Source organism: Malaya genurostris, chromosome 2 (assembly GCF_030247185.1).
Source record: "Malaya genurostris strain Urasoe2022 chromosome 2, Malgen_1.1, whole genome shotgun sequence".
NCBI classification, from domain to species: Eukaryota; Metazoa; Arthropoda; class Insecta; order Diptera; family Culicidae; genus Malaya; species Malaya genurostris.
Genome location: NC_080571.1, coordinates 335,532,253 through 335,545,233, shown reverse-complemented (window position 1 = coordinate 335,545,233; position 12,981 = coordinate 335,532,253).

Genomic DNA, 12,981 nt, shown 5'->3' with positions numbered 1-12,981 from the left:
GAGTAAAACTTTCTGAAGTGCACCCCCCCCCCCCCCCCCCCCCATTTTTCACGAGGTAATCGATTTTACAATAAGTGTTATTGTTTTGTAGTATTAGTATCTGCGAACATGTTCGTGAAATATTTCGTCGATATTCGAATTTTTTGTACTATTTTTAGTTACATTAACATTCATATACCTTTTCATTGTAATGCTTCCTGAAACTCAAGCTCTCTTTCGAAATATACGAAACTTTGCAAATGCATAAACAACTATTTTTGTCATAGAATGAAGAAAAAATTGTTTGAATTGTTCAATTTTACTAAAATTTCTTCTTAAATTTTTCAAAGAAATCGATATTAAACTACCTTCTTCATGCGATTTTTGTTGCTGTTAAATGCTAAAATGTTGCATATGTTATTGGTTTTCATAATCAACAAAAAATTTTTTGTGCTCAAATAGGGCTGTTTTTGAAATATTTGATTTTTTGTATACGCACGCTGTATGCAAAGTGCACCACGCGAGCGAATCGGTATGGTACGGCAGGGTTCGGTAGGGTGCGATATCGTCGGTGTGATTAGCGGCCCTTACACGATAATTAAAAGTATCATTACTAAAAAGTAATTTTAAATAAAGATCTATTGTTGAGAAAAAAAGTGCGTGAATACTTACTCCGCAACATCTATCCTAGCTCGCTAGTTAATAGACTAATCAATAGATTTGTAAACAAACCCAACGTGGACAACCGAACGGACGGTGATCGGACAGTATTTAGATCTCTTCATCACGTTGATTCCCTCACCCCGGCGCTTGCAAAAATTGTAAAACGAAACCAGAGAAATGTGCGTTTAGGTTTCAAATGTATGAAAACTAACGCATCTCTTTTCTCCAAATTAAAGCATCCGACACCGATCAGACGCAATGTGAAACAACGATTGTCTGGACATCGTTCATTAATACAACGATATAAAAATTCAAATGGTCGGATTCCGAAAAAAACAAAGAGCAAAATAGATGAGTTCAAAAAAACCGCATTGATGGTTCATATGATCGACAATGAACACAGTTTTGATCTGAAGAAAACCAGAATTCTCGATCAAGAAAACAGAACTAATGCTTTACAAATATTGGAAATGTGCCATATTTTTACTGACAGTTCAACCATTAACTTCAGAACCGACACGCATAATTTGAATGCTGTATACTCCAGTCTGTTGCTCTCTCTCACACATTAACTGTCAATCTCGCCTCCGATTTCGCTGTCTATCATTTCTCATCTGTTTCACTATAATTTTTGCTCTACTGTCTTCCATATTTGCTGCTTGCAATATTTCAGTGCTCAATCGAAGTCGATGTGCGTGGGAAGTACTTGTGTAAGTTCTTGGCAATGCAAATAATTCGAATTAAAGTTTCTAAACAAATTGTATTCGTATGTCCCGTTCTTGTGTTTTAGTGTAGAGTAGCCGTTTTTCAACCAACTATTTTAAATGTTACACCATACTTGACGAAAAATATTTGTAGTCGTTGTGAGTACATTTTGTAAAATTATTGTATTTTGTGAAAAAATTTTAAAATACATAAAATTACAGTTGCCCTGAAGATGAAGGTATAACCTTCGGAACGTTGGCCTTCAACGAAAAAAAAATGTTTTGACGAGAAATTGACCAAAAAGCCATCTCTTTATTTGAAACAACATTAACTGGTCGCACCCGCATCAAATAAATTCACTAAAAAGTAATGACACTTTTAATGATCGTGTAAGGTCTGCGAGTTCAGTGATGACGCGAGTAATGATGGAACTCCGGGTTTTCCATCATTACCAACATTATTTCTTCTTCTTAATTTTGTGTGAAAGTGCTGAATATCGTCAGTTGTATTAGATGAGAAAATTTGACAACCATGAGGTAAACATTTTCTTCAAAACTATACGTGAAAAAAAAATCTGGAAATGGCAAAGTGTATGGCAAATAAACATTATTTTCAGCTAAACGAAGATAACCAATATTGCTAATATTCTTTAATTGCTGAGGAAAAGTTATTCTGGTTATAAGCCCCGTGCTGGAGTAGTTACAAATACTCATCATTAATAATGAACGTGTAATGCTAAAAGGTAATGATGTACAGAAATGCAGTAATGACGAGCGTTTGAGCAGAAGTATCATTACTTAGTAATGACACTTTTAATGATCGTGTAAGGGCCGCTATTGAAGCGAGCGGCGACAGGTTTGTACAAGTAGGCATAGAAAATGATTTTTTGCCTTTTTCATCGTAACCTTTTTAAATTGTAGTCTTTCGATGAATTTTTGCTGTAATATATAAGAGAAAATAAATAATATGAAAATGGCACAATTACAGTACTAGGTAGATTAAAATAGGTTTTTCTATTAAATGTACGTCAGGAAATTTATTAATCACATATTATTCCACAAGCTCGACTCTAGATTATTCTATATTTTCTGGTGGTTTGATCAGAACATTTACAACAAATTCTTCGTTGTCGGAAAAAATCTTACATTCGCGTGTAGTTTTAATCGTCATTACGTTTTTAAATCGATGTTGCTGTTGACTATCCTGAATGTCTGGTTCGTTTATCATGCAAAAATCAAAGTTTATATGTTTGAATGAATCCTTTACTCAATTGAATAGATTATGCGCAGTTGGAATTCGATTGGTTTTGATTTGATGTAAACTAACTTTATACGCGTGTCTTTTCACGGTTCTTCCAAAGATAACTTTTTCCCCATGTGAGGCTGCGAAAGAATTCCATTCGGTCCTAATTTTATCATCTTTCCCATGAAGTGCAGTAAATGCACTGAACTTGTATCGTAATCTTTTTTTCCGGAATGATCACAAACTTTTGTTTTTTCCTTGACTATTTTTGCGTCCAAACCACATGAAAAATAATGTAAAATAATATGTGATCAATAAATTTCCTGACATACATTTAATAGAAAAACCTGTTTTAATCTACCTAGTACTGTAATGATGCCCTTTTCATATTATTCATTTTCTCTTATATATTACAACAAAAATTCATCGAAAGACTCCAATTTAAAAAAGTTGAGATGAGAAAGGCAAAAATTATTTTCTATGCCTACTTGTCGAAACCTGTCGCAGCTCGCTTCAATCACACCGACGACATCGCACCCTACCGAACCCTGCCGCATCATACCGATTCACTCGCGTGGTGCACTTTGCATACAGCGCGCGTATACAAAAAATCAAATATTTCAAAAACAGCCCTATTTGAGCACAAACATTTTTTTGTTGATTATGAAAACCAATAACATATGCAACATTTTAGCATTTAACAGAAACAAAAATCGCGTGAAGAAGGCACTTTAATGTAACTAAAAATAGTATTGAAAATTCGAATATCGACGAAATTTTTAACGAACATATTCGTAGATACTAATAATACAAAACAATAACACTTATTGTAAAATCGGTTACCTCGTTAAAATTGAGGGGGGGAGGACACTTCAGCAATTTTTACTCAGTACGATTTGATGTCAGGGTTGCCACATATACAGATTTTTCAGATAAATTTGTGACCAAGATTCTGTATATGCAGATTACAGATTTTTTTGAAAAAATACAGATTTGTACAGATTTTTAATAGCGAGGATTAACAATTGAATAAATTATCCTGCATCAAAGTGATCAAGTTAAAATATATTAAATAATGGTATTGATTATTTTTTCAAAGTGAAAACATTATTCTGATTGTGTGTTAAAAAGACGATAAAACTAATTGCAAAAAAGTACACTCTAAAAAAATTTGAATTTTACAAGTGACCTAATCCCTCATACGATGTAATTCATAAAGACCTAATTTGTCAAATGACGGAAAATCTCATTTGTAATGACTTAATGTTAGATGAGCTTGAATTTTACTGGTTTCGACTGTAACTTGCGTTCTACTAGCAGGTGCGACTGTATAAATTGAAATGCACCTTCTACCAATCAAGCAGATGCATGCTTCTGTGGCTCAGTCGATTAACAGACGAACTTGCGATCCAATGATTCTCGGTTCAAGTCGCGGTGGGTTGCCACAATTTTTTTTTATTTCCATGAATTTCATGTCATGGAGTTTTAGACACAATATTAAATGTTCTTCCACGTAAATTTGCGTGAATTGCGACGCTCCATTTATGTGCATCTAATAAGATGTAAAAAATTTTAAGTGTGTATGTTAAAGACTTTGTTCTATCTGCTAATAAAAATTTGTTTATGCTTACTTTTATTTACAACTAGTGTAGCGTAATTGCTTATGCTTTCAAAAATTGCTTCTGATAAGATGAAAAGATGATGGCCTCGTCCATAACGTAAGGTAGTAAAGAAGAAAGATTGCCAATTGATCAATCAGATTAAGTTTCACTTTCAGATTGGATTTTGAAAGTTTTTCGTCAAATCATTATTTCGAGAGGCTCCAACGCAAAAACAACTTCCAGCGTTTTTTCAACTACAAAATCATAAAATTCAGACAAAGAAAAGTTTTGGTTTCTTTAAATTTGGGTTCTAAAGACTTTTTCATTCCGTTGTGCTTCGATTTCTTATCACTTCTATATACAGATTTTCAATACAGGTTTTTGAGCTCCCGATACAGATTTACAGATTTTTCTTCTGAAAAATGCAGATTTAAATGTGGTAACCCTGCCGTCAAGTTCAATATAATACGCTTTAGAATCGCAGTATTAATTTTTTCCCAAATAAAGAGCCATAAGAGGTAGCAATCGTAGCTACAGATTTTCACTCAATCATTCTGAGTATTTAAAATATTCCCCGAAGTCGTTGGAAAAGAAAGTTCTATATTTTATTAGTGAATTATACTTTCAAGACATAGCCTTTCCAAACGGGAAACGTCAGGTTCGATGATGACCAATTGAGAAGTGTAGCAGTAGTACCGGCTATAAACTCGCGGGATGATTGATCGCAATCGGGCGCGTACTCCTAACGGTTTACATTGTAAAATGATAGGTCGATCCTGCTGATCAGTTTCCATTGGCAGAAAGATCACATAATCAGATTACGGTACTTTCTATTAGACAGCAGCAGTAGGAGCAAGTAACCCATTAAAGTGTATGATTGGCAATATTCGTGCTCAAAATCGCACACAACAGAGCACAGCAGCCTGAGCAGCTTTCATCGGCCCACGAAAGCCCTCGGGAAAATCACCATTCAGGGCTCGATGTTCCGATTCCTGTTAGACTACTGATGCTGGTAATGTATCTTACCAATTGGCAAACACCGACAGCTCATGAGGCGGGGCGGTGGTTTTCAATTTTTTTTCTGCGTCGGTAAATCGACAAACGAATCAAAACAACTTGTCCGTACATAAAAACATGCTACACTAACCTATGATCTGCAGCAAACCTTTCCGCAAATGGGATGAAACGAAATGAAACTGGAGCAAATTCCCATCAGAAAGGTTTACCAGATGAGAGCGGCCGGTGTTCCACAGTTGAATCAACAATCGACCGACCGACCGACCGCATACCAATCGGCACCAATCAACTCCTGGAATGGCATCGAGTAACATTGTTAGATAGGTACTTATCTGGCGTTGCTTCTTTCGGATCTCCAACGAGAAGTGAGCCCTTTTCGTGGTTTGAAAAATCCACAGACGAAATGCGTACAGAATGGTTGTTTGATAGTCAAGTTCAAGTTCAAGTTAATCCAGTCGCCGTAACGATCACCCTTGGCTGCAGCTTGTTGCATTTTGTTTTGATTGCGGTTTCCTCTTTCATCTGGATTTTTCCGCGGTCGTGCCTAATAAAAAAAAACTCGTTGATGGTAAATAATTCTCACATAGTATGTGTCTGTTTGAGCAGTGTGGAAATCGCGCGGGCAACGGGAAAGCAAGAAAAACATATCAAAGCCCGGCATTGCACCAAGCGTGTGAAAAGTTTTACCGCTACGATAAACTTGAACGCATGGGGCGCAGCAGATGAACTTCCCAGCCCGGTCCATGCCCAAGCAGGAATTACTACACAAAGTGCGGTCTTGTTCGGGCTTACGCGCAAGATTTATGCAATTTCTAGCGGACACTCGTAACACAATAAAACGCTGGTTGCTACTGCAGCAGAGTATCAATGCGCCACGTAATACATTGTATCAAGGTCATTTTTTCTTCTTCTTTTAAATACAGTTGGCTTATCTTGTTGTCAATTTGAACCGCTACAAATTGAATTGTTAAGCCAGTTTGTAGTTTTTCTTACTTGTCTAAAGTTCAGTGGTGAAACACTACCTAGAAGAAAAAAACAAACTTACCAACCCATCAATTAATCTTCAAGGTAAAGCAAACAAAATCCTTCATCAATCAAAATTTAAATCTCTCACCTAACTAATTATCCAATAAATTAAATCCTACACCCATGGGTGTGTTGAAATCGCAATAAACTTCTTTCCCCTGCTATTCGTATTGAGACGCCACCCGGTCTGTCAGAGCTTTCAGAGGCAAACCAACAAAATTAATATACGAACGAAAAAAAATTTCCCGTTGAACCTACCGCAGAGCTGCGCGATCGACCGTCAACCTATCCAAACGGACTGGCCGGAGATCTAGATAGCCAGCTAAAGCCAACCTTTCGAGAATCGAATTTTGCTTTCCAGTCAGTCCCTCCCATCCCAATCAATTTTAGGTTTTCCTACGTGCAAAAGATAGAACGGATGAGAACAATCCGGACTAGAGACGGGGGCCACTTAATGTTCAACCTATATTTACTAGCGCACCAAACGGTTCTCGATGAGACCTTATTGTGGCTAGCTGTAGACTATATTTTGAAGGTTTGTTCATGTATGAAGAATTTTTGACACCGGAAAGGTTTTTTTTTGGGTATCTTAATTTGACCATCCCTGAAATCGCTGGATTGGCAGATTCAAACAAATTTGGAAGATTGCGGCAAATACTTTGCAATTGAAATTATCACATATAATTGAAATGGCTTGCATAGAACAAGTAAAAGCTTATGTGTTAACCAAACACATTTAAAAGGCTTCAATGAGTTAAATACCTAAACACCAGTAAAGCACCGTTTTCTTTTGAGGCTTCTCTTCCGTAGTTAGTCATTTGATTCGGCACTTTGTATTCGTGTTTGTGTGCTATTTAATTATTTATCCCATCGTCGTTTTGTTTATCTCTTCTCGTACTTATTTTTGTACCGTGCGCTACGGAACGCTATAGCACTGACTGACGTATGCCAGTCATGAGATTTTCTTAATTATTATGTTAATTTAATGATTAGGTTTCAATTCCACTGCGGCGAGTCTAGACGAAGGTGCGTGCTAAGTGGATATACATGACGTGCAGATCTGAACAGCTTAACGGATTCGTCAATAAAAGCGTTTATGTACTGCTTCTTGAAACGACCGAATCCGTGGCGATTCGTGCTGATGTAATGCACAGAAACCCATAGTGTTTTAGTAATTTTAGTAATTTTAGTAAAGTTTCCTTCAGATAGAATTGGAACAAAGCCAATTGCCTGTATTTCAGTTATTTATTATTGAATTCAAGATCTTTTTTTATACAGATGTAGCGTTTTCTTCATACTTTTAAGAAAAAATACGGATAAAATTATTCGTCACGGTTTCGTAGGAATTCTCGAATTTTTCCTGTAACACGGCTCATTAGGCGGCGCATCGCATCTTCGTCCATCGTTTTAGTTATCTTATTCCACCAGGTCGTCATCTGACTGATGTCTTTGACAACCTTTCCCTTTGCCTTGAGTCTCCTCTTCATGATTACCCAGTATTTCTCAATAGGGCAGAACTGGGGGCAGTTCGGTGGGTTAAGGTTTTTCGGAACAAACTGGACCCCTTTCTCTGCATACCATTCTTGAACGACTTTGCTTGCCAAATCTGGCCAAAACATTACGGGATGGTCGTGGGATCGAATGAACGGCAAAATACGTTTTTGGAGACACTCTTTTTGGTATAGTTCCGATGTAATTGTCTTATTTGAAACGAAAACTTTCGTTTTTTTGCCACAACTGCAAATACCCTGCTAAATCATAAATTTTCTTGTAAATTTGTTGGCAAAAACAAATTTAAATTTGGCTGAAACATCCCCCCGAGCCGTTGCCAAGTGAAATTTTTGACCTGGGATTTGCCCGAAGTCAGTATCGAAAAATTTGGTAAGAAAGCTATGGTCTGGCAAGCAATTTGTAGCTGAGCTAAGATTTCGAAACCCTTCATCAAGGAATGTTTACAAAAACGACTTCTACCCATGATTTGAAGCCACAAGGATCCTGTTGTCTTCTGGCTAGATCGTGTTTCTTGCCACTACTCGAAATCAACGGTAGAATGGTATACTACCAAAAATGTCACTTTCGTCACAAAAGACTTGAATCCACCAAATTGCCCACAAATTAAACCAATTGAGGAATTTTGGCCATTAACGAAGGCATATCTTAGGAAACGTGTCTCGGCAGCCGAAACCATTGAACAGTTCGAAAAAGATTGGAAAAAAGTGTCAAAACTTGTCGCCAAGAAGTCTGTACGGGATTTAATGAGGAACGTTCGCAAGAAGGTGTGCCAGCTAGTCTACAATGGCTAAGTAGCAAATGTTGAGAATAATATTCTGTTGTTGTAGTCTAATATTATCAGTATATCGAATAAAATTTGAATATCTAACACCTGTGAATTATTTACAGCGAAATCAAAGTGCGTCCATACTTTCTGGAACAGTCTTTAGGTACTTATATTAGATCTGAAAGTATAATAGAAATCAGCTAGACTTCATAACTGTTGATTAAACTAATGAGCAATTATCAATCACTGTGATATATACCGTAGAAGGATCAAAAAAGGATTTCGTCTATGTAGTTTGGTCTTGGTTTTTCAACAGACGCCATATTGCGTTTGCATCCGAGTACAAAATGAACATATGGTTGACATAATGAATTCAAATAACTACGTGACACATAAAAAATATGTGACAACAGTAATGATTCTGACATACGGTCCATTCGATATTGAATCATGATCCGGTGGTTGTTAAGAACATCACGTAAACTCTGATGAAAAAGCTATTTTTGGAAGCAACGTGATTTTTTACATAAGGGGAATTTCTGCTAATATATATATATTATGTGATTCTTGAATTCGACTCAACTAGAGGAGTAAAATTCAGGAATTGAATCGTAGTAGGCGTGAGCTTCGGATGTGAACAATTTTCGCTCCGGTGTGGAAACGTGCAAATCAAATTACGAAATCTATGTTGTATTCATATAGACCGGCTCATGAAGTCTTTTCGTTAAATTATTTATTTATTTGTTTATTTTTTATTCCTTCATCTGACCTTTTATAGTCTCCACGAAGCATTGGATGGGGAAAAGCCCAATTGAGGATAATTCAATCGTCAAATTGGGTTCTTAGTCTATCCTTAAAAACATCACATTAAATGGAAAAATCAAAACATTCATAGGCATTATTAAAACTATTACACATTCCTCTAATGGGTCCGTTTTGTCCATAGTCAATACGTTGATAGTCAAGTCTTAAAAAGCTCCGCGATCATAAAGTTCTAGGTGATACATTGATATTTACTTGAGAGAGGATATTAGGAGCAAATACAAATTATAATACGGAATGCTCTGATGAATTTTCGTGGACACGTTTTGTACTACGCGGTACACTCTAAAGGTACAATGTCAGAGTGACAATCTACTTAAATGAAATTTTTAAATAACTAGCAACGCTGAAGGCTGAAAATCAATTCACCATGGATACTGTTTATTATGACAAAAATGAATCACGCTTGGAGACTAAAAGAAAATATTTGTATGTTTGTTGATCACGATATTGATTTTAAATCTGTTTATTGTAGGATTCACAGTACACGACGGAACAAACACAAATCTTCATCTGTTTGACAAAGGAAATTAAAAGTTCATCCGCGGTCAAGGAGAAATGCCTTCACTCATGTCTAGCTAAGTTACAAAATTGACTTATTAAAGTGTATACACCAAAACAAAACTTTCAAACAATTAAATCACGATCGTAGGGACAGATAACAGATACCAATAATCATGTATCAAACATCCGGACTCAAGTGTGGAATCGTAAGATAATTCGCACGACGCTCCTGAATCGAATACAAATAACTTTTTTAAAGCTGGTTTGATACCTAGCCGTGATCAACAAATGATTCTCTAAAAATTTTGTATGCAATAAGAAACATACAACCAAAACTTTTTTGTGGGGGCACCCAAGGAAAATTTCGAGAATAACACCGTGACTCATCAGGACATTTTTAAGCTTATCATACTTATCAATTCGCAAACACGTTTGGTTATCAACTTAACCATTCCAACAATTCGTGATACCAATCTAGATGATATCGTGAAAATGTGCACTAGCCTTAGAGAGAAATGGCAAAAAAGCCCTGCATACAACTATTCAGAATGTACATTCATTCTAACTATCTGAATTATTTCATAATTGAAGTTGCCAGAAAGGAATATTTATGGTGACTTGGCCTTGTCGAGGGTTAGTAGAAGAATGGACTAGAATGTTTTGTGAACCAAACATTGGCGATATGTTTGTATGGGACTTAGGTGTATTACTATTTGTATTTGTTAGGAGCGTCAATTTGTCCCATCAATAGTTTCCCTATAAATACAGCTCTGGAAATATTTCTCCTTTTTAAAAGTGTGTCCATACCCAGTAATCGACAACGATCAGTATAACGATCTGTCAGGTTGCGCCAAGGAACTTAGCTTGTATTGATTTAATTCGGTTAATCCAAACGTCCGCGTAAGGACACCATATTACCGATGAAGCTTCAGGACAGATAGGACAAGGGTGAAATACAATGATCTGAGACAGTAAGGGTCACTGAATTCTTTTGCTATTTTAAAGATAAATCCAAGATTCCGGTTATCATGTGCAATGATATGGGAGTAGTGGTCTCTGATTGGTGATTACATGGAGCTAGTGATCATGGAGATGAGACTCCAAATTTGTCAGCAGTAGTGTAGTTGGTGAGATTGTTATAATTTTAATTTTGGTTTGTACTTTATGATTAAAAACCAACTTTTCATTCTTAGTTCCAACTTGTACAATGGTCTTATCGCTAGATAAGAGCGAATTCTTGACCTCATTCGTAACAACCAGTTTTCCTTACGTTTCGTCTTTGACTCGTCAGTGCAGAGCAGTTCAAATTGATGATTTGTTTCCTTTTCAAAAAGTTTTTTTACACCCATGGAAAAATGAACTAAGTGGAAAGTTGTGTAGACCTTATTAGTTGTACGAATGACGATCTGGTGGATTCTAGAACAAATTGAGCTTCTGATCGAAGGACTTGTTAATGTGGCAAAACGAAAGCGATGTCTTTATTCAACCAAGTCTCGATGATTGCATTTTTCTTATTATGATATCTCTCATTCAACAATTAAAGTCATCTTTGCATCGATCAGAACAGCTGTCTCAAACAGTAGCCCTCTACCAGCATCGGAATCTATCGTGAACGTAAACTCTTACTACTCACGATTTCTTCGTCGAATTAGAGTTCATGATCTACGCTGGCAATTACCATCATCATCATCTTTCATTTTATGGTCGTGCGCACGCCCGGTTAAGCGTAGCAGTAAATTGCAGCAAAATGTGATAGCATTTTGCTTACTGGCGTGCTTTTGTTCATTGGCTTTTGTACCAAACCATACTCATGCTCTCAATTTCCCGGTGAAAACGCGCAGTACCTAACATCTCGACTCAGGAGGTTCGACAGAACCCAATTTTCCTTTTGTTCGAGATTTCATTTTTCTTTTTCAAGCTAGGCATTCGCGAAAAATGTTACCCATCAACCTACGGGCTTAGTATAAGTGGCGCTTATCTTCGAGTTGGCCACGATGAATCAGTGCTACTGGTTTCGAGTTAAAACTGGCCGACCCAGAGAAATGGATTTGTGACTTGAATCCCCCTACATGCAGACCGAAGCAGTTTCCCGTAGAGATTAGGTTCGATTCGAGCGATCGAATTCTCCGCCCCTAACTACCTGCTTCGAAACGGGTCAATTTCACTTGCACAAACCGAACTGCTGTATCACAGAAGCTACCAACCACCGGTCTACTTAAAGCTAAACATATGCAAATCTCACTCTTCCTATCGGAAACAGGTTCCCGTGGTTTCCCGGTAATCTGGAGCAAGGTAAATGGGTACCACGTATGGATCCGGCAATTTCTAGTAATGTGTGCTCGAAGAGGCCTGCAAAGTGATTGAGAACTATAATCGATTAGGTCCATTTAGGTCCGCCTATCTACCGTGCTTACTATCACTGCGCAGACCTTGAACCATAGCATGGAGCAGTGAAAACTTAAACTCCTGCCAAGTTAATCGTCTTTCGATCAGGTTCGCCCGCCTCCCGCTTCTCCGTATGTAAATGAAAACGGTGGCTTGCGTGTACGGGAGGAAATGGCCGCTGGCTTCCTGTCTTCAACCTCGATTCGTTTGCGAAATGTTGGAAATGAGTAGGTATGATGGTTGTCATAAATGCGTTGTCTTTTTGACTCACGACAATTAATGACACTGGGTTTACTTTCAAAGTGCACTTTCTAGAAAGTGATCGCTTGTGGTTTTCCGATCGGATTTACCAGTGGTAGAGATCGATTTTGGCATCTTTGGCGGGGCAGGCTGGCTCCAGAACGTCCATGGTTGAATAACGGCAGACCAAATCTGTTCGTGACATCCCGTATCTGAAATGAAATTTACCTCAACCATACTCTAGTAAGGAGGTCGTCAAGCACGATGACTATTACCTTTTGGTTGATTATCGAATAATCACGACGTGACATGGCGCCTATTCAAACAGGTCAGACGAATAAATGGTTTTCTCAACTGAGCAAGAATTCAAACTGCGCGCATTTGTAGAGTTCTACAGCGAACCTAATTGGGTATATTCAACCCATCTCCGAGAGCAATCAGCATATTAACGTTTTCCAAACTTCCTTCGATTTTACAAACTTATACCATAATTATCTGTGGAGTCTAACCAAGCCGCAG